Below are 17682 nucleotides of genomic sequence, written 5' to 3'. Positions count from 1 at the left end.
ACTGCGGTGCTGATAGAGGGCAAACCCACATGTGGAATTTAGTGGTTGTTCGAATCTACTCTCAAGAGACTTAATTGAAACTGAAGTTGTTTGTGAATTTTCCACAGACTCTCGGTAAATGACTAATGAGTACCTCTTAAATCGGTTACTTCCTACTGTATCCACTCTGATTCATCATTCGACCCCATGTAACCTCAGAAGTAGATACATCGACGTATAATAACCATATAAACGATAAGACCACACGTGTCGATTCTGGCCTTATGGGTGGTGATAACGAGGAACGGTCTAGCGGTTAGAACGCTGGCCTTGTAATACTGGGGTCTCGTGTTCGATTCCTGGCGGTACCCGAATTTATAACTTGTGTTGGGCAAGGCCGTGGTCTAGGCAACACGGAGTTTTCCTCCGGGGGCTTCTTCCCCGGTTTCTCCGTGGCATCCCATTCACACACAGAAGAAGGCAATGGCAAACGACTTCTGGATCATCTGCCAAGAACGTATATGAACAGGTCCCAGTCCGAGAAAAGGATGGAAGGATCCTGTTCATATGGACCTGTCGTCAGACAGAACACTAAATAAATAAAATACCAGGGTGGTTCATGAGCCGGGATAGCTCAGTCAGTATAGTGACTAGCTACGGGCTGGACGACCGGGGTTCGATCCCCGACGGGGGCAGAGGATTTTTCCTCTAGCCTCTGGGAGGCCCACCCAGCCTCCTCTACAATGGGTACCGGGGTCCTTTCTCGGGGGTAAAGCCGGCCGGGGCGTGATGCTGACCACTCACCCCCATCTAGTGCCGGGGTCAAGAATGAGTAGGAGCTATACCTCCACTCCCCCCAAGCGCCTACATGGCGTATAGTGAGACAAACTTTACTTTACTTTTTACCTCAGGGTGGTCCAACTCTATGTTCCTTGAAGCCAAGAATAGTTTCCCGTTGGACCGAGAGGCTAAGAGTTATTAATGAAAGTGTAGTAATTGTTATTTTGTTAATTGTTTTAAGTTCTGTCGCAAGAACTGAGAATTCCAGGGTCTGAACTCATTCCGCCGCGAAAACCTCTACACCGTAAATCATTCGCCCGTTCATTCGTGTTTCTACAGCTGCCACACCAAAGGCCTGTCTTGATAGAGCATCATTAAATATATCAACTGTAGTCTTTTTGACTGTGAACGCCTTGTTGTCTCTCAGCTGGCTCGGGGTGAAGATGGAGGCGGTGAATTCCTTCTAAACGTCGTTTACCACACTGCGTGGCAAACCGGAAGACAAAGATCGATATATTAACCTCATATCTGAGGGTTTCCATATTACGTTGAAGAAAAAGATTAAGATATTCTTCTGTTTTGCAACAGCGCGCCGCGACACTGTGGGTGGGAATTGTCGAACACAGAAAACTTGTGTCTACCAGCAAGTTAATTTTGTGTAAACATCGTTACGTCTTCACAGTGGTCGTTGAGTTTCCGGGATAAATGGAAATTCTTTGTAGACCCAGGCCACGAGTAGTCTAGAGGATTTAAAAATAGCCATTAATGTGTTAACTCCTCCTCAAGAACGAGACACCCCAAACCGCGTCATTATTTGAAAAACGTCAATTCTTCTCTTCAATTTAAATAGCGGTTTAAGTGTCGTAATGACGAAAATATGATACCAGTACTGCGCGTGCGTAGAATGACAATGGTGAGCCCTGATATGCCAGTGAATAAAGTCAGTGGTGTGCATGCAACCTTCTCTGATAAACAGCTGTGACATTTACGAGGACACGTATCCTTTCGCGTAGCGTGGTTAATGCTCCGGCGGCCCGCGGCTCTTATCCGGCTCGAGAAATTGTTTGTTAATTTGTTACTACAGAATCATTTATTTTCTCTGTTTTTAAATACGTGAACAAATCGTGACTCTTGTCTCGTCTGCTATATTGTATTCATCCCGCCGCAAAAAGGAATATTTAAAAAAAAAAAAAAAAGAATTATCAGATACAATCCGTGGAAGGAACAGATTTGAAATATTTTATATCTTATTTATATCTTAATTGCGTCATGTTTGTGTTTTATTGATACAATATTTTATTTTCCGTCTATACACAAACTTAAAATAATGTTAAGATTTCTGTCTTCTGGGTTATTGCGCTGTGTAGTCTGGTCGATGTTAACCAACGTTTCAGAGGTCATACTGCCTCCGTCATCAGGGCGATGAGTATGAAGATTTCTGTCTTCTGGGTTGTTGCGCTGTGTAGTCTGGTCGATGTTAACCAACGTTTCAGAGGTCATACTGCCTCCGTCATCAGGGCGATGAATTCATCGCCCTGATGACGGAGGCAGTATGACCTCTGAAACGTTGGTTAACATCGACCAGACTACACAGCGCAATAACCCAGAAGACAGAAATCTTCATATTCACCGCTGTGAGAACCTCAAGTCTTACATTAAAATAATGTTGTTTAAAATTACTTAAAATTATAACATTCTCAGTAGATACTGCATCTTGTTACATTTTTTTGTATTGACGACATGTTTCGATGTGTATTACATCATCATCAGGTCTATCAATTTTAAAAACTGTTGTACATCTTGCGTTGCGTATATTGATTTGTTTGATTTTAAGTTTTTGTCTCTTCCTTTAAATTTGGAGGTTGTGCTTGGATGTTTTATATCGGGTTGTAAGTGATGTGTTGTGTGTCCGATATTAAGAGACGGTAGTAAGTAGTAAGTAGTAAGTAGTAGTAGTAAGTAACTCTACAGTAATTTGTGAAAATGTTAATAAAATTTATATTTTGAGCTCTTACGGTCCTGTCATAATGTGTGATATCTGAATAAGTATTGTTCAGAGTAATAAAATTTGGCAAAATTTTTCAGAAACTATCGGGGGGGGGGGGATTTCGTGACCCTTGGGTCCAACTGGAAAACAATTCTTTGCCCGAAAGAATAAATAAATTGGACCATCCTCTTGTAAATATCGGTTCACGAATTTCCTGAAGGGCACAGAAATTATTCCTTAAGTAATTTGTGTAAAACTGGAGCCAATTCCCTCCTTTTTCTGTTATTATTGTTATGGGGGCTCGTCCGGGATATGAACCCGGGACCTCTCGCAGCCCAAGCGAGAATCATACCCCTAGACGAACGAGCCTGGGGGCTCCTCCGGGATGTGAACCCGGGATCTGGTTCCGGTACCGGGAATCGAACCAGAGCCTCCTGGGTGAAAGCCAGGTATCCTTGCCACTAGACCATACCGGATGGGGGCTCGTCCGGGATATTATTATTATTACTATTATTCCTTAATTGTCTTAAACTTTGAAGGGCTATGTTCTCTACTTGGCACCGTAATAAGAAGGCATAACATTGTTGCCAACAAAATAATCGAATTGGTACTGTAACCGAATATTTTAAAGTTATAAAGTTGGGGATCTGCTCAGGGAAAGAAAGTAATTTCAATATAAATGTGCCTTTGATCGATTGCCAGTGAATTCGTTTTATCTTATTTACAATTAAAATAAGAAAATTCAGGTATATTTTACATTTAAAATACAAATTATTTTATTTTCGAATATATTACCACCTGTATCATGTGATTCTTGATTTTAATAATTTAATTAGCTTCCGTGCTGAAGTAAATACAAGTTTTCAGGAAATAAAAAATGCTGTTGAGAACTTTAAATCCTGCCAAGTTTAAAAACGTAAAATGATCTCTTTATAGTCCTTGATAATTGCTGAAGGTCCTGTGTAAGACAGAATAGGCGTAGACAGGACGTGACCTCGTCCTCTGCGTCTCCAGCACGCTGCCCTGAACACTTTTTCAACCGTGGAGTCGTTGCAGTACACGACGTCGTCATCCTCAGTGAAGCATAACCATTTAATATCTTTCCTCACTATTCGATTGGACACCAACACCGACATTCTCCTTCTGAATGGAGCGAAACACAAGTAGGTCTATTTTACGCATGCTATATGTAGTAAAAGTTGGCGCACTATATTAATTTGCGATGTAAGCATGGCTCGAAGACGAAATTTAATGTCAAAACATGTTGCCAGAAATGCCATGAAGTAATTAATTACTCACCGTACAATCCTTGAAGTTCCTTGGGCAGCCTTACGTATGGAGATTTCTGTCTTCTGGGTTGTTGCGCTGTGTAGTCTGGTCGATGTTAACCAACGTTTCAGAGGTCATACTGCCTCCGTCATCAGAGTATGAAGATTTCCGTCTTCTGGGTTGTTGCGCTGTGTAGTCTGGTAGATGTTAACCAACGTTTCAGAGGTCATACTGCCTCCATCATCAGAGTCTGAAGATTTCTGTCTTCTGGGTTGTTGCGCTGTGTAGTCTGGTCGATGTTAACCAACGTTTCGGAGGTCATACTGCCTCCGTCATCAGAGTCTGAAGATTTCTGTCTTCTGGGTTGTTGCGCTGTGTAGTCTGGTCGATGTTAACCAACGTTTCAGAGGTCATACTGCCTCCGTCGTCAGAGTATGAAGATTTCCGTCTTCTGGGTTGTTGCGCTGTGTAGTCTAGTCGATGTTAACCAACGTTTCGGAGGTCATACTGCCTCCGTCATCAGAGTCTGAAGATTTCTGTCTTCTGGATTGTTGCGCTGTGTAGTCTGGTCGATGTTAACCAACGTTTCAGAGGTCATACTGCCTCCGTCGTCAGAGTATGAAGATTTCTGTCTTCTGGGTTGTTGCGCTGTGTAGTCTGGTCGATGTTAACCAACGTTTCAGAGGTCATACTGCCTCCGTCATCAGAGTCTGAAGATTTCTGTCTTCTGGGTTGTTGCGCTGTGTAGTCTGGTCGATGTTAACCAACGTTTCAGAGGTCATACTGCCTCCGTCGTCAGAGTATGAAGATTTCCGTCTTCTGGGTTGTTGCGCTGTGTAGTCTAGTCGATGTTAACCAACGTTTCGGAGGTCATACTGCCTCCGTCATCAGAGTCTGAAGATTTCTGTCTTCTGGATTGTTGCGCTGTGTAGTCTGGTCGATGTTAACCAACGTTTCAGAGGTCATACTGCCTCCGTCGTCAGAGTATGAAGATTTCCGTCTTCTGGGTTGTTGCGCTGTGTAGTCTAGTCGATGTTAACCAACGTTTCGGAGGTCATACTGCCTCCGTCATCAGAGTCTGAAGATTTCTGTCTTCTGGGTTGTTGCGCTGTGTAGTCTGGTCGATGTTAACCAACGTTTCAGAGGTCATACTGCCTCCGTCGTCAGAGTATGAAGATTTCCGTCTTCTGGGTTGTTGCGCTGTGTAGTCTAGTCGATGTTAACCAACGTTTCGGAGGTCATACTGCCTCCGTCATCAGAGTCTGAAGATTTCTGTCTTCTGGGTTGTTGCGCTGTGTAGTCTGGTCGATGTTAACCAACGTTTCAGAGGTCATACTGCCTCCGTCGTCAGAGTATGAAGATTTCCGTCTTCTGGGTTGTTGCGCTGTGTAGTCTAGTCGATGTTAACCAACGTTTCGGAGGTCATACTGCCTCCGTCATCAGAGTCTGAAGATTTCTGTCTTCTGGGTTGTTGCGCTGTGTAGTCTGGTCGATGTTAACCAACGTTTCGGAGGTCATACTGCCTCCGTCATCAGAGTCTGAAGATTTCTGTCTTCTGGGTTGTTGCGCTGTGTAGTCTGGTCGATGTTAACCAACGTTTCGGAGGTCATACTGCCTCCGTCATCAGAGTCTGAAGATTTCCGTCTTCTGGGTTGTTGCGCTGTGTAGTCTGGTCGATGTTAACCAACGTTTCGGAGGTCATACTGCCTCCGTCATCAGAGTCTGAAGATTTCTGTCTTCTGGGTTGTTGCGCTGTGTAGTCTGGTCGATGTTAACCAACGTTTCGGAGGTCATACTGCCTCCGTCATCAGAGTCTGAAGATTTCTGTCTTCTGGGTTGTTGCGCTGTGTAGTCTGGTCGATGTTAACCAACGTTTCAGAGGTCATACTGCCTCCGTCGTCAGAGTATGAAGATTTCCGTCTTCTGGGTTGTTGCGCTGTGTAGTCTAGTCGATGTTAACCAACGTTTCGGAGGTCATACTGCCTCCGTCATCAGAGTCTGAAGATTTCTGTCTTCTGGGTTGTTGCGCTGTGTAGTCTGGTCGATGTTAACCAACGTTTCAGAGGTCATACTGCCTCCGTCGTCAGAGTATGAAGATTTCCGTCTTCTGGGTTGTTGCGCTGTGTAGTCTAGTCGATGTTAACCAACGTTTCGGAGGTCATACTGCCTCCGTCATCAGAGTCTGAAGATTTCTGTCTTCTGGGTTGTTGCGCTGTGTAGTCTGGTCGATGTTAACCAACGTTTCAGAGGTCATACTGCCTCCGTCGTCAGAGTATGAAGATTTCCGTCTTCTGGGTTGTTGCGCTGTGTAGTCTAGTCGATGTTAACCAACGTTTCGGAGGTCATACTGCCTCCGTCATCAGAGTCTGAAGATTTCTGTCTTCTGGGTTGTTGCGCTGTGTAGTCTGGTCGATGTTAACCAACGTTTCAGAGGTCATACTGCCTCCGTCGTCAGAGTATGAAGATTTCCGTCTTCTGGGTTGTTGCGCTGTGTAGTCTAGTCGATGTTAACCAACGTTTCGGAGGTCATACTGCCTCCGTCATCAGAGTCTGAAGATTTCTGTCTTCTGGGTTGTTGCGCTGTGTAGTCTGGTCGATGTTAACCAACGTTTCAGAGGTCATACTGCCTCCGTCGTCAGAGTATGAAGATTTCCGTCTTCTGGGTTGTTGCGCTGTGTAGTCTAGTCGATGTTAACCAACGTTTCGGAGGTCATACTGCCTCCGTCATCAGAGTCTGAAGATTTCTGTCTTCTGGGTTGTTGCGCTGTGTAGTCTGGTCGATGTTAACCAACGTTTCGGAGGTCATACTGCCTCCGTCATCAGAGTCTGAAGATTTCTGTCTTCTGGGTTGTTGCGCTGTGTAGTCTGGTCGATGTTAACCAACGTTTCGGAGGTCATACTGCCTCCGTCATCAGAGTCTGAAGATTTCCGTCTTCTGGGTTGTTGCGCTGTGTAGTCTGGTCGATGTTAACCAACGTTTCGGAGGTCATACTGCCTCCGTCATCAGAGTCTGAAGATTTCTGTCTTCTGGGTTGTTGCGCTGTGTAGTCTGGTCGATGTTAACCAACGTTTCGGAGGTCATACTGCCTCCGTCATCAGAGTCTGAAGATTTCTGTCTTCTGGGTTGTTGCGCTGTGTAGTCTGGTCGATGTTAACCAACGTTTCAGAGGTCATACTGCCTCCGTCGTCAGAGTATGAAGATTTCCGTCTTCTGGGTTGTTGCGCTGTGTAGTCTAGTCGATGTTAACCAACGTTTCGGAGGTCATACTGCCTCCGTCATCAGAGTCTGAAGATTTCTGTCTTCTGGGTTGTTGCGCTGTGTAGTCTGGTCGATGTTAACCAACGTTTCAGAGGTCATACTGCCTCCGTCGTCAGAGTATGAAGATTTCCGTCTTCTGGGTTGTTGCGCTGTGTAGTCTAGTCGATGTTAACCAACGTTTCGGAGGTCATACTGCCTCCGTCATCAGAGTCTGAAGATTTCTGTCTTCTGGGTTGTTGCGCTGTGTAGTCTGGTCGATGTTAACCAACGTTTCAGAGGTCATACTGCCTCCGTCGTCAGAGTATGAAGATTTCCGTCTTCTGGGTTGTTGCGCTGTGTAGTCTAGTCGATGTTAACCAACGTTTCGGAGGTCATACTGCCTCCGTCATCAGAGTCTGAAGATTTCTGTCTTCTGGGTTGTTGCGCTGTGTAGTCTGGTCGATGTTAACCAACGTTTCAGAGGTCATACTGCCTCCGTCGTCAGAGTATGAAGATTTCCGTCTTCTGGGTTGTTGCGCTGTGTAGTCTAGTCGATGTTAACCAACGTTTCGGAGGTCATACTGCCTCCGTCATCAGAGTCTGAAGATTTCTGTCTTCTGGGTTGTTGCGCTGAGTAGTCTGGTCGATGTTAACCAACGTTTCAGAGGTCATACTGCCTCCGTCGTCAGAGTATGAAGATTTCCGTCTTCTGGGTTGTTGCGCTGTGTAGTCTAGTCGATGTTAACCAACGTTTCGGAGGTCATACTGCCTCCGTCATCAGAGTCTGAAGATTTCTGTCTTCTGGGTTGTTGCGCTGTGTAGTCTGGTCGATGTTAACCAACGTTTCGGAGGTCATACTGCCTCCGTCATCAGAGTCTGAAGATTTCTGTCTTCTGGGTTGTTGCGCTGTGTAGTCTGGTCGATGTTAACCAACGTTTCGGAGGTCATACTGCCTCCGTCATCAGAGTCTGAAGATTTCCGTCTTCTGGGTTGTTGCGCTGTGTAGTCTGGTCGATGTTAACCAACGTTTCGGAGGTCATACTGCCTCCGTCATCAGAGTCTGAAGATTTCTGTCTTCTGGGTTGTTGCGCTGTGTAGTCTGGTCGATGTTAACCAACGTTTCGGAGGTCATACTGCCTCCGTCATCAGAGTCTGAAGATTTCTGTCTTCTGGGTTGTTGCGCTGTGTAGTCTGGTCGATGTTAACCAACGTTTCAGAGGTCATACTGCCTCCGTCGTCAGAGTATGAAGATTTCCGTCTTCTGGGTTGTTGCGCTGTGTAGTCTAGTCGATGTTAACCAACGTTTCGGAGGTCATACTGCCTCCGTCATCAGAGTCTGAAGATTTCTGTCTTCTGGGTTGTTGCGCTGTGTAGTCTGGTCGATGTTAACCAACGTTTCAGAGGTCATACTGCCTCCGTCGTCAGAGTATGAAGATTTCCGTCTTCTGGGTTGTTGCGCTGTGTAGTCTAGTCGATGTTAACCAACGTTTCGGAGGTCATACTGCCTCCGTCATCAGAGTCTGAAGATTTCTGTCTTCTGGGTTGTTGCGCTGTGTAGTCTGGTCGATGTTAACCAACGTTTCAGAGGTCATACTGCCTCCGTCGTCAGAGTATGAAGATTTCCGTCTTCTGGGTTGTTGCGCTGTGTAGTCTAGTCGATGTTAACCAACGTTTCGGAGGTCATACTGCCTCCGTCATCAGAGTCTGAAGATTTCTGTCTTCTGGGTTGTTGCGCTGTGTAGTCTGGTCGATGTTAACCAACGTTTCAGAGGTCATACTGCCTCCGTCGTCAGAGTATGAAGATTTCCGTCTTCTGGGTTGTTGCGCTGTGTAGTCTAGTCGATGTTAACCAACGTTTCGGAGGTCATACTGCCTCCGTCATCAGAGTCTGAAGATTTCTGTCTTCTGGGTTGTTGCGCTGTGTAGTCTGGTCGATGTTAACCAACGTTTCGGAGGTCATACTGCCTCCGTCATCAGAGTCTGAAGATTTCTGTCTTCTGGGTTGTTGCGCTGTGTAGTCTGGTCGATGTTAACCAACGTTTCGGAGGTCATACTGCCTCCGTCATCAGAGTCTGAAGATTTCCGTCTTCTGGGTTGTTGCGCTGTGTAGTCTGGTCGATGTTAACCAACGTTTCGGAGGTCATACTGCCTCCGTCATCAGAGTCTGAAGATTTCTGTCTTCTGGGTTGTTGCGCTGTGTAGTCTGGTCGATGTTAACCAACGTTTCGGAGGTCATACTGCCTCCGTCATCAGAGTCTGAAGATTTCTGTCTTCTGGGTTGTTGCGCTGTGTAGTCTGGTCGATGTTAACCAACGTTTCGGAGGTCATACTGCCTCCGTCATCAGAGTCTGAAGATTTCCGTCTTCTGGGTTGTTGCGCTGTGTAGTCTGGTCGATGTTAACCAACGTTTCGGAGGTCATACTGCCTCCGTCATCAGAGTCTGAAGATTTCTGTCTTCTGGGTTGTTGCGCTGTGTAGTCTGGTCGATGTTAACCAACGTTTCGGAGGTCATACTGCCTCCGTCATCAGAGTCTGAAGATTTCTGTCTTCTGGGTTGTTGCGCTGTGTAGTCTGGTCGATGTTAACCAACGTTTCGGAGGTCATACTGCCTCCGTCATCAGAGTCTGAAGATTTCTGTCTTCTGGGTTGTTGCGCTGTGTAGTCTGGTCGATGTTAACCAACGTTTCGGAGGTCATACTGCCTCCGTCATCAGAGTCTGAAGATTTCCGTCTTCTGGGTTGTTGCGCTGTGTAGTCTGGTCGATGTTAACCAACGTTTCGGAGGTCATACTGCCTCCGTCATCAGAGTCTGAAGATTTCCGTCTTCTGGGTTGTTGCGCTGTGTAGTCTGGTCGATGTTAACCAACGTTTCGGAGGTCATACTGCCTCCGTCATCAGAGTCTGAAGATTTCCGTCTTCTGGGTTGTTGCGCTGTGTAGTCTGGTCGATGTTAACCAACGTTTCGGAGGTCATACTGCCTCCGTCATCAGAGTCTGAAGATTTCTGTCTTCTGGGTTGTTGCGCTGTGTAGTCTGGTCGATGTTAACCAACGTTTCGGAGGTCATACTGCCTCCGTCATCAGAGTCTGAAGATTTCTGTCTTCTGGGTTGTTGCGCTGTGTAGTCTGGTCGATGTTAACCAACGTTTCGGAGGTCATACTGCCTCCGTCATCAGAGTCTGAAGATTTCCGTCTTCTGGGTTGTTGCGCTGTGTAGTCTGGTCGATGTTAACCAACGTTTCGGAGGTCATACTGCCTCCGTCATCAGAGTCTGAAGATTTCTGTCTTCTGGGTTGTTGCGCTGTGTAGTCTGGTCGATGTTAACCAACGTTTCGGAGGTCATACTGCCTCCGTCATCAGAGTCTGAAGATTTCTGTCTTCTGGGTTGTTGCGCTGTGTAGTCTGGTCGATGTTAACCAACGTTTCGGAGGTCATACTGCCTCCGTCATCAGAGTCTGAAGATTTCCGTCTTCTGGGTTGTTGCGCTGTGTAGTCTGGTCGATGTTAACCAACGTTTCGGAGGTCATACTGCCTCCGTCATCAGAGTCTGAAGATTTCTGTCTTCTGGGTTGTTGCGCTGTGTAGTCTGGTCGATGTTAACCAACGTTTCGGAGGTCATACTGCCTCCGTCATCAGAGTCTGAAGATTTCTGTCTTCTGGGTTGTTGCGCTGTGTAGTCTGGTCGATGTTAACCAACGTTTCGGAGGTCATACTGCCTCCGTCATCAGAGTCTGAAGATTTCCGTCTTCTGGGTTGTTGCGCTGTGTAGTCTGGTCGATGTTAACCAACGTTTCAGAGGTCATACTGCCTCCGTCGTCAGAGTATGAAGATTTCCGTCTTCTGGGTTGTTGCGCTGTGTAGTCTAGTCGATGTTAACCAACGTTTCGGAGGTCATACTGCCTCCGTCATCAGAGTCTGAAGATTTCTGTCTTCTGGGTTGTTGCGCTGTGTAGTCTGGTCGATGTTAACCAACGTTTCAGAGGTCATACTGCCTCCGTCGTCAGAGTATGAAGATTTCCGTCTTCTGGGTTGTTGCGCTGTGTAGTCTAGTCGATGTTAACCAACGTTTCGGAGGTCATACTGCCTCCGTCATCAGAGTCTGAAGATTTCTGTCTTCTGGGTTGTTGCGCTGTGTAGTCTGGTCGATGTTAACCAACGTTTCAGAGGTCATACTGCCTCCGTCGTCAGAGTATGAAGATTTCCGTCTTCTGGGTTGTTGCGCTGTGTAGTCTAGTCGATGTTAACCAACGTTTCGGAGGTCATACTGCCTCCGTCATCAGAGTCTGAAGATTTCTGTCTTCTGGGTTGTTGCGCTGTGTAGTCTGGTCGATGTTAACCAACGTTTCGGAGGTCATACTGCCTCCGTCATCAGAGTCTGAAGATTTCTGTCTTCTGGGTTGTTGCGCTGTGTAGTCTGGTCGATGTTAACCAACGTTTCGGAGGTCATACTGCCTCCGTCATCAGAGTCTGAAGATTTCCGTCTTCTGGGTTGTTGCGCTGTGTAGTCTGGTCGATGTTAACCAACGTTTCAGAGGTCATACTGCCTCCGTCGTCAGAGTATGAAGATTTCCGTCTTCTGGGTTGTTGCGCTGTGTAGTCTAGTCGATGTTAACCAACGTTTCGGAGGTCATACTGCCTCCGTCATCAGAGTATGAAGATTTCTGTCTTCTGGGTTGTTGCGCTGTGTAGTCTGGTCGATGTTTACCAACATTTCAGAGGTCATACTGCCTCCGTCATCAGGGCGATGAGTATTAATATTTCTGTCTTCTGGGTCGTTGCGCTGTGTAGTCTGGTCGATGTTTACCAACGTTTCAGAGGTCATACTGCCTCCATCAACAGGGCGATGAGTATGAAGATTTCTGTCTTCTGGGTTGTTGCGCTGTGTAGTCTGGTCGATGTTAACCAACGTTTCAGAGGTCGTACTGCCTCCATCATCAGGGCGATGAGTATGAAGATTTCTGTCTTCTGGGTTGTTGCGCTGTGTAGTCTGGTCGATGTTAACCAACGTTTCAGAGGTCGTACTGCCTCCATCAACAGGGCGATGAGTATGAAGATTTCTGTCTTCTGGGTTGTTGCGCTGTGTAGTCTGGTCGATGTTAACCAACGTTTCAGAGGTCATACTGCCTCCGTCGTCAGAGTATGAAGATTTCCGTCTTCTGGGTTGTTGCGCTGTGTAGTCTAGTCGATGTTAACCAACGTTTCGGAGGTCATACTGCCTCCGTCATCAGAGTATGAAGATTTCTGTCTTCTGGGTTGTTGCGCTGTGTAGTCTGGTCGATGTTTACCAACGTTTCAGAGGTCATACTGCCTCCGTCATCAGGGCGATGAGTATGAATATTTCTGTCTTCTGGGTCGTTGCGCTGTGTAGTCTGGTCGATGTTTACCAACGTTTCAGAGGTCATACTGCCTCCATCAACAGGGCGATGAGTATGAAGATTTCTGTCTTCTGGGTTGTTGCGCTGTGTAGTCTGGTCGATGTTAACCAACGTTTCAGAGGTCGTACTGCCTCCATCATCAGGGCGATGAGTATGAAGATTTCTGTCTTCTGGGTTGTTGCGCTGTGTAGTCTGGTCGATGTTAACCAACGTTTCAGAGGTCATACTGCCTCCGTCGTCAGAGTATGAAGATTTCCGTCTTCTGGGTTGTTGCGCTGTGTAGTCTAGTCGATGTTAACCAACGTTTCGGAGGTCATACTGCCTCCGTCATCAGAGTCTGAAGATTTCTGTCTTCTGGGTTGTTGCGCTGTGTAGTCTGGTCGATGTTAACCAACGTTTCAGAGGTCATACTGCCTCCGTCGTCAGAGTATGAAGATTTCCGTCTTCTGGGTTGTTGCGCTGTGTAGTCTAGTCGATGTTAACCAACGTTTCGGAGGTCATACTGCCTCCGTCATCAGAGTCTGAAGATTTCTGTCTTCTGGGTTGTTGCGCTGTGTAGTCTGGTCGATGTTAACCAACGTTTCAGAGGTCATACTGCCTCCGTCGTCAGAGTATGAAGATTTCCGTCTTCTGGGTTGTTGCGCTGTGTAGTCTAGTCGATGTTAACCAACGTTTCGGAGGTCATACTGCCTCCGTCATCAGAGTCTGAAGATTTCTGTCTTCTGGGTTGTTGCGCTGTGTAGTCTGGTCGATGTTAACCAACGTTTCGGAGGTCATACTGCCTCCGTCATCAGAGTCTGAAGATTTCTGTCTTCTGGGTTGTTGCGCTGTGTAGTCTGGTCGATGTTAACCAACGTTTCGGAGGTCATACTGCCTCCGTCATCAGAGTCTGAAGATTTCCGTCTTCTGGGTTGTTGCGCTGTGTAGTCTGGTCGATGTTAACCAACGTTTCAGAGGTCATACTGCCTCCGTCGTCAGAGTATGAAGATTTCCGTCTTCTGGGTTGTTGCGCTGTGTAGTCTAGTCGATGTTAACCAACGTTTCGGAGGTCATACTGCCTCCGTCATCAGAGTATGAAGATTTCTGTCTTCTGGGTTGTTGCGCTGTGTAGTCTGGTCGATGTTTACCAACGTTTCAGAGGTCATACTGCCTCCGTCATCAGGGCGATGAGTATGAATATTTCTGTCTTCTGGGTCGTTGCGCTGTGTAGTCTGGTCGATGTTTACCAACGTTTCAGAGGTCATACTGCCTCCATCAACAGGGCGATGAGTATGAAGATTTCTGTCTTCTGGGTTGTTGCGCTGTGTAGTCTGGTCGATGTTAACCAACGTTTCAGAGGTCGTACTGCCTCCATCATCAGGGCGATGAGTATGAAGATTTCTGTCTTCTGGGTTGTTGCGCTGTGTAGTCTGGTCGATGTTAACCAACGTTTCAGAGGTCGTACTGCCTCCATCAACAGGGCGATGAGTATGAAGATTTCTGTCTTCTGGGTTGTTGCGCTGTGTAGTCTGGTCGATGTTAACCAACGTTTCAGAGGTCATACTGCCTCCGTCGTCAGAGTATGAAGATTTCCGTCTTCTGGGTTGTTGCGCTGTGTAGTCTAGTCGATGTTAACCAACGTTTCGGAGGTCATACTGCCTCCGTCATCAGAGTATGAAGATTTCTGTCTTCTGGGTTGTTGCGCTGTGTAGTCTGGTCGATGTTTACCAACGTTTCAGAGGTCATACTGCCTCCGTCATCAGGGCGATGAGTATGAATATTTCTGTCTTCTGGGTCGTTGCGCTGTGTAGTCTGGTCGATGTTTACCAACGTTTCAGAGGTCATACTGCCTCCATCAACAGGGCGATGAGTATGAAGATTTCTGTCTTCTGGGTTGTTGCGCTGTGTAGTCTGGTCGATGTTAACCAACGTTTCAGAGGTCGTACTGCCTCCATCATCAGGGCGATGAGTATGAAGATTTCTGTCTTCTGGGTTGTTGCGCTGTGTAGTCTGGTCGATGTTAACCAACGTTTCGGAGGTCATACTGCCTCCGTCATCAGAGTATGAAGATTTCTGTCTTCTGGGTTGTTGCGCTGTGTAGTCTGGTCGATGTTTACCAACGTTTCAGAGGTCATACTGCCTCCGTCATCAGGGCGATGAGTATGAATATTTCTGTCTTCTGGGTCGTTGCGCTGTGTAGTCTGGTCGATGTTTACCAACGTTTCAGAGGTCATACTGCCTCCATCATCAGGGCGATGAGTATGAAGATTTCTGTCTTCTGGGTTGTTGCGCTGTGTAGTCTGGTCGATGTTTACCAACGTTTCAGAGGTCATACTGCCTCAGTCATCAGGGCGATGAGTATAAAGATTTCTGTCTTCTGGGTTGTTGCGCTGTGTAGTCTGGTCGATGTTAACCAACGTTTCAGAGGTCGTACTGCCTCCATCATCAGGGCGATGAGTATGAAGATTTCTGTCTTCTGGGTTGTTGCGCTGTGTAGTCTGGTCGATGTCCACCAACGTTTCAGAGGTCATACTGCCTCCATCATCAGGGCGATGAAGATTTCTGTCTTCTGGGTTGTTGCGCCGTGTAGTCTGGTCGATGTTAACCAACGTTTCAGAGGTCATACTGCCTCCATCATCAGGGCGATGAGTATGAAGATTTCTGTCTTCTGGGTTGTTGCGCTGTGTAGTTTGGTCGATGTTAACCAACGTTTCAGAGGTCATACTGCCTCCATCATCAGGGCGATGAGTATGAAGATTTCTGTCTTCTGGGTTCTTGCGCTGTGTAGTATGGTCGATGTTAACCAACGTTTCAGAGGTCATACTGCCTCCGTCATCAGGGCGATGAGTATGAAGATTTCTGTCTTCTGGGTTCTTGCGCTGTGTAGTATGGTCGATGTTAACCAACGTTTCAGAGGTCATACTGCCTCCGTCATCAGTATGACCTCTGAAACGTTGGTTAACATCGACCATACTACACAGCGCAAGAACCCAGAAGACGGAAATATTCATACTCACCGTTGTGAGAACCTTAAGTCTTACATTATACAACCTTACGTATGTTAGGTTTCTTAAGCTATTTAGACATTTGGTAGGGCTCCTTGGATGAGTGATAAGCCCTTCGCAAAGCCTCTACCTGTACACAGGAGGGCACAACACAAAAAGACGCGGGCAAACATCCATGCCTCGAGTGGGATTCGAACCCATGGTCAAGGCTATCGGCCACGAAATAATTAGTAAATGAAAACACATTTTTGTGTATTTGGTATAAATAAATGGTAGAAAACAGTGATATGTAAATAATTTTGCTTCAATATAAGATTGTTTTTGAGTAGATTTGGGAACTGGTAGATGTCAGTGAGATTCATCTCAGCAACATCGAATTTTGAGGGGGGCCAATCCTCTGGGTTATTGCATCGTGTAGTCTGGTAGTTTAACGACGTTTCAGAGCTTCTTGTTGGTCCCATTATCAGGAAGACGAGTCATTAGAATTAATTTTCAAGAAATGGTAAGTATTTATGATGTGTGGAGTGGTTGAAATCTTTTGTTCCATTGAAGGCTGGAACATTTTATGACAGTTCCGGCGACTTAATTCCGTGGAGTTTGCCATCATTACATTTTATGCTGTAACGATTCCAACGGCCTATAAACATCATTACACAGTCTCACCGTTGTACATGTTCACAATATTCTTCTATAACATTTGTGCCAACTTCTCTGAAATGGTGTTTTTTCACTAATTTTGCTAACCAACTTTTTGTCCGTATTTTTAATATAGCCTCATAATTTACCCTCTTGATTTCCTGTAAAGGCAATGTTCGCCATTAAAGTCTTCAGTGTTATTTCCAGTTCTGGTCCGCGCTTGCCTCTTCAGAATCCGCTGAGGCCATCTGTAGGCCCGCAAACCACAAGTGGCTCACGCTTTTATTAAATAGAATCTATATATCGTCTGCCTTTTTCCACGCGCCATTTGTCATGTTTATGCCATGAAAATTAACAAGAAAATTTCACCATTGAACCCGTCATCCCTAAACGGTTTAGTTTTCAACAGGTCAATTGCCATGTGCTGTTCGGAAATATTTTTGGTTCATGAATATTTCATTGCGGTTTTCTTGGAACCTTGATCAGTATCGGCGCTGAAAATTGCTGGTCTCCTGCTCAGACGTGAAGCGTGGCGCCTAGCAAGGGGCGTGTCCGCCGCACACATCATCTTGCATTAGGGTTCTTAGAATGTGTAACCGCCATTTACAAGTAGATCGAAGAACAAGGCGCACTGGACCGTACGGCTACTTCTTTTGACAAACGTGCCGAACATATTGGTCCAATGCTGTGAATATTGTAACGTTACCTCCAGCATCTGTATAGTGTTTTTGTCACAAAGACATCCACCAGTATAAGTTAAGTGTAGATGTTGATTTTCTGGGGTGTTACGCCTTCGAGTTAACATGACTTTGACTACCTGAAGACCAACAGAGACATATTTACCGCCGTGAGGACCTCGAAGCTTATATATTCAGACTCTGGTTTATAATTTGCACTGTTATGTAACGGAACCATACCAACTTCACCACCAGTTAAAGTGGTTCTGGGATATATCAAAGGTCTAGTGGTACGGTGGTCTAGCGGTTAGAACGCTGGCCTTGTAATCCTGGGGGTATCGGGTTCGATTCCCGGCGGTGCCCGAATTTATAATTTGTGTTGGGCAAGGCCGTGGTCTAGGCAACACGGAGTTTTCCTCCGGGGGCTTCCCCGGTTTCTCCGTGGCATCCCATTCACACACAGAAGAAGGCAATGGCAAACCACTTCTGGATCATCTGCCAAGAACGTATATGAACAGGTCCCAGTCCGAGAAAAGGATGGAAGGATCCTGTTCATATGGACCTGTCGTCAGACAGAACACTAAATAATAATAGGTATGAAATGGTATGATATTTAAACGTAGTGGGGCATCTTACATCACAGGAAGGTGGAGCCAAGGTTTAAAAAATCTCGACGTTAGTACAATCAATTTTGAGCTTTTGTTGTAGTTTCGTATTTGAACGAAGAGATTTCTGGAAGGTTGTTAATAGGATTTCAGTG

The 17682-nt window shown here is 46.1% G+C and overlaps 1 protein-coding gene and 1 non-coding gene across 2 annotated transcripts in view; one reads left to right on the top strand and one right to left on the bottom strand.

Moving 5' to 3' along the window:
• The window catches only part of bnl (fibroblast growth factor branchless), a 306003-nt gene that overhangs the window by 244622 nt on the left and 43699 nt on the right, over positions 1-17682 (top strand). The gene's annotated exons all lie outside the window — the stretch shown is intronic.
• On the bottom strand, positions 3151-3222 carry TRNAE-UUC (transfer RNA glutamic acid (anticodon UUC)). Its single transcript has one exon. It is a non-coding gene; the product is annotated as a tRNA-Glu (tRNA).

This window comes from Zootermopsis nevadensis, unplaced genomic scaffold (assembly GCF_977971745.1).
Source record: "Zootermopsis nevadensis isolate Lab colony 2312 unplaced genomic scaffold, Znev_1.0 Znev_ptg000007l, whole genome shotgun sequence".
In the NCBI taxonomy this organism is placed as follows: Eukaryota; Metazoa; Arthropoda; class Insecta; order Blattodea; family Termopsidae; genus Zootermopsis; species Zootermopsis nevadensis.
This window is presented reverse-complemented; position numbering and strand designations above follow the sequence as displayed.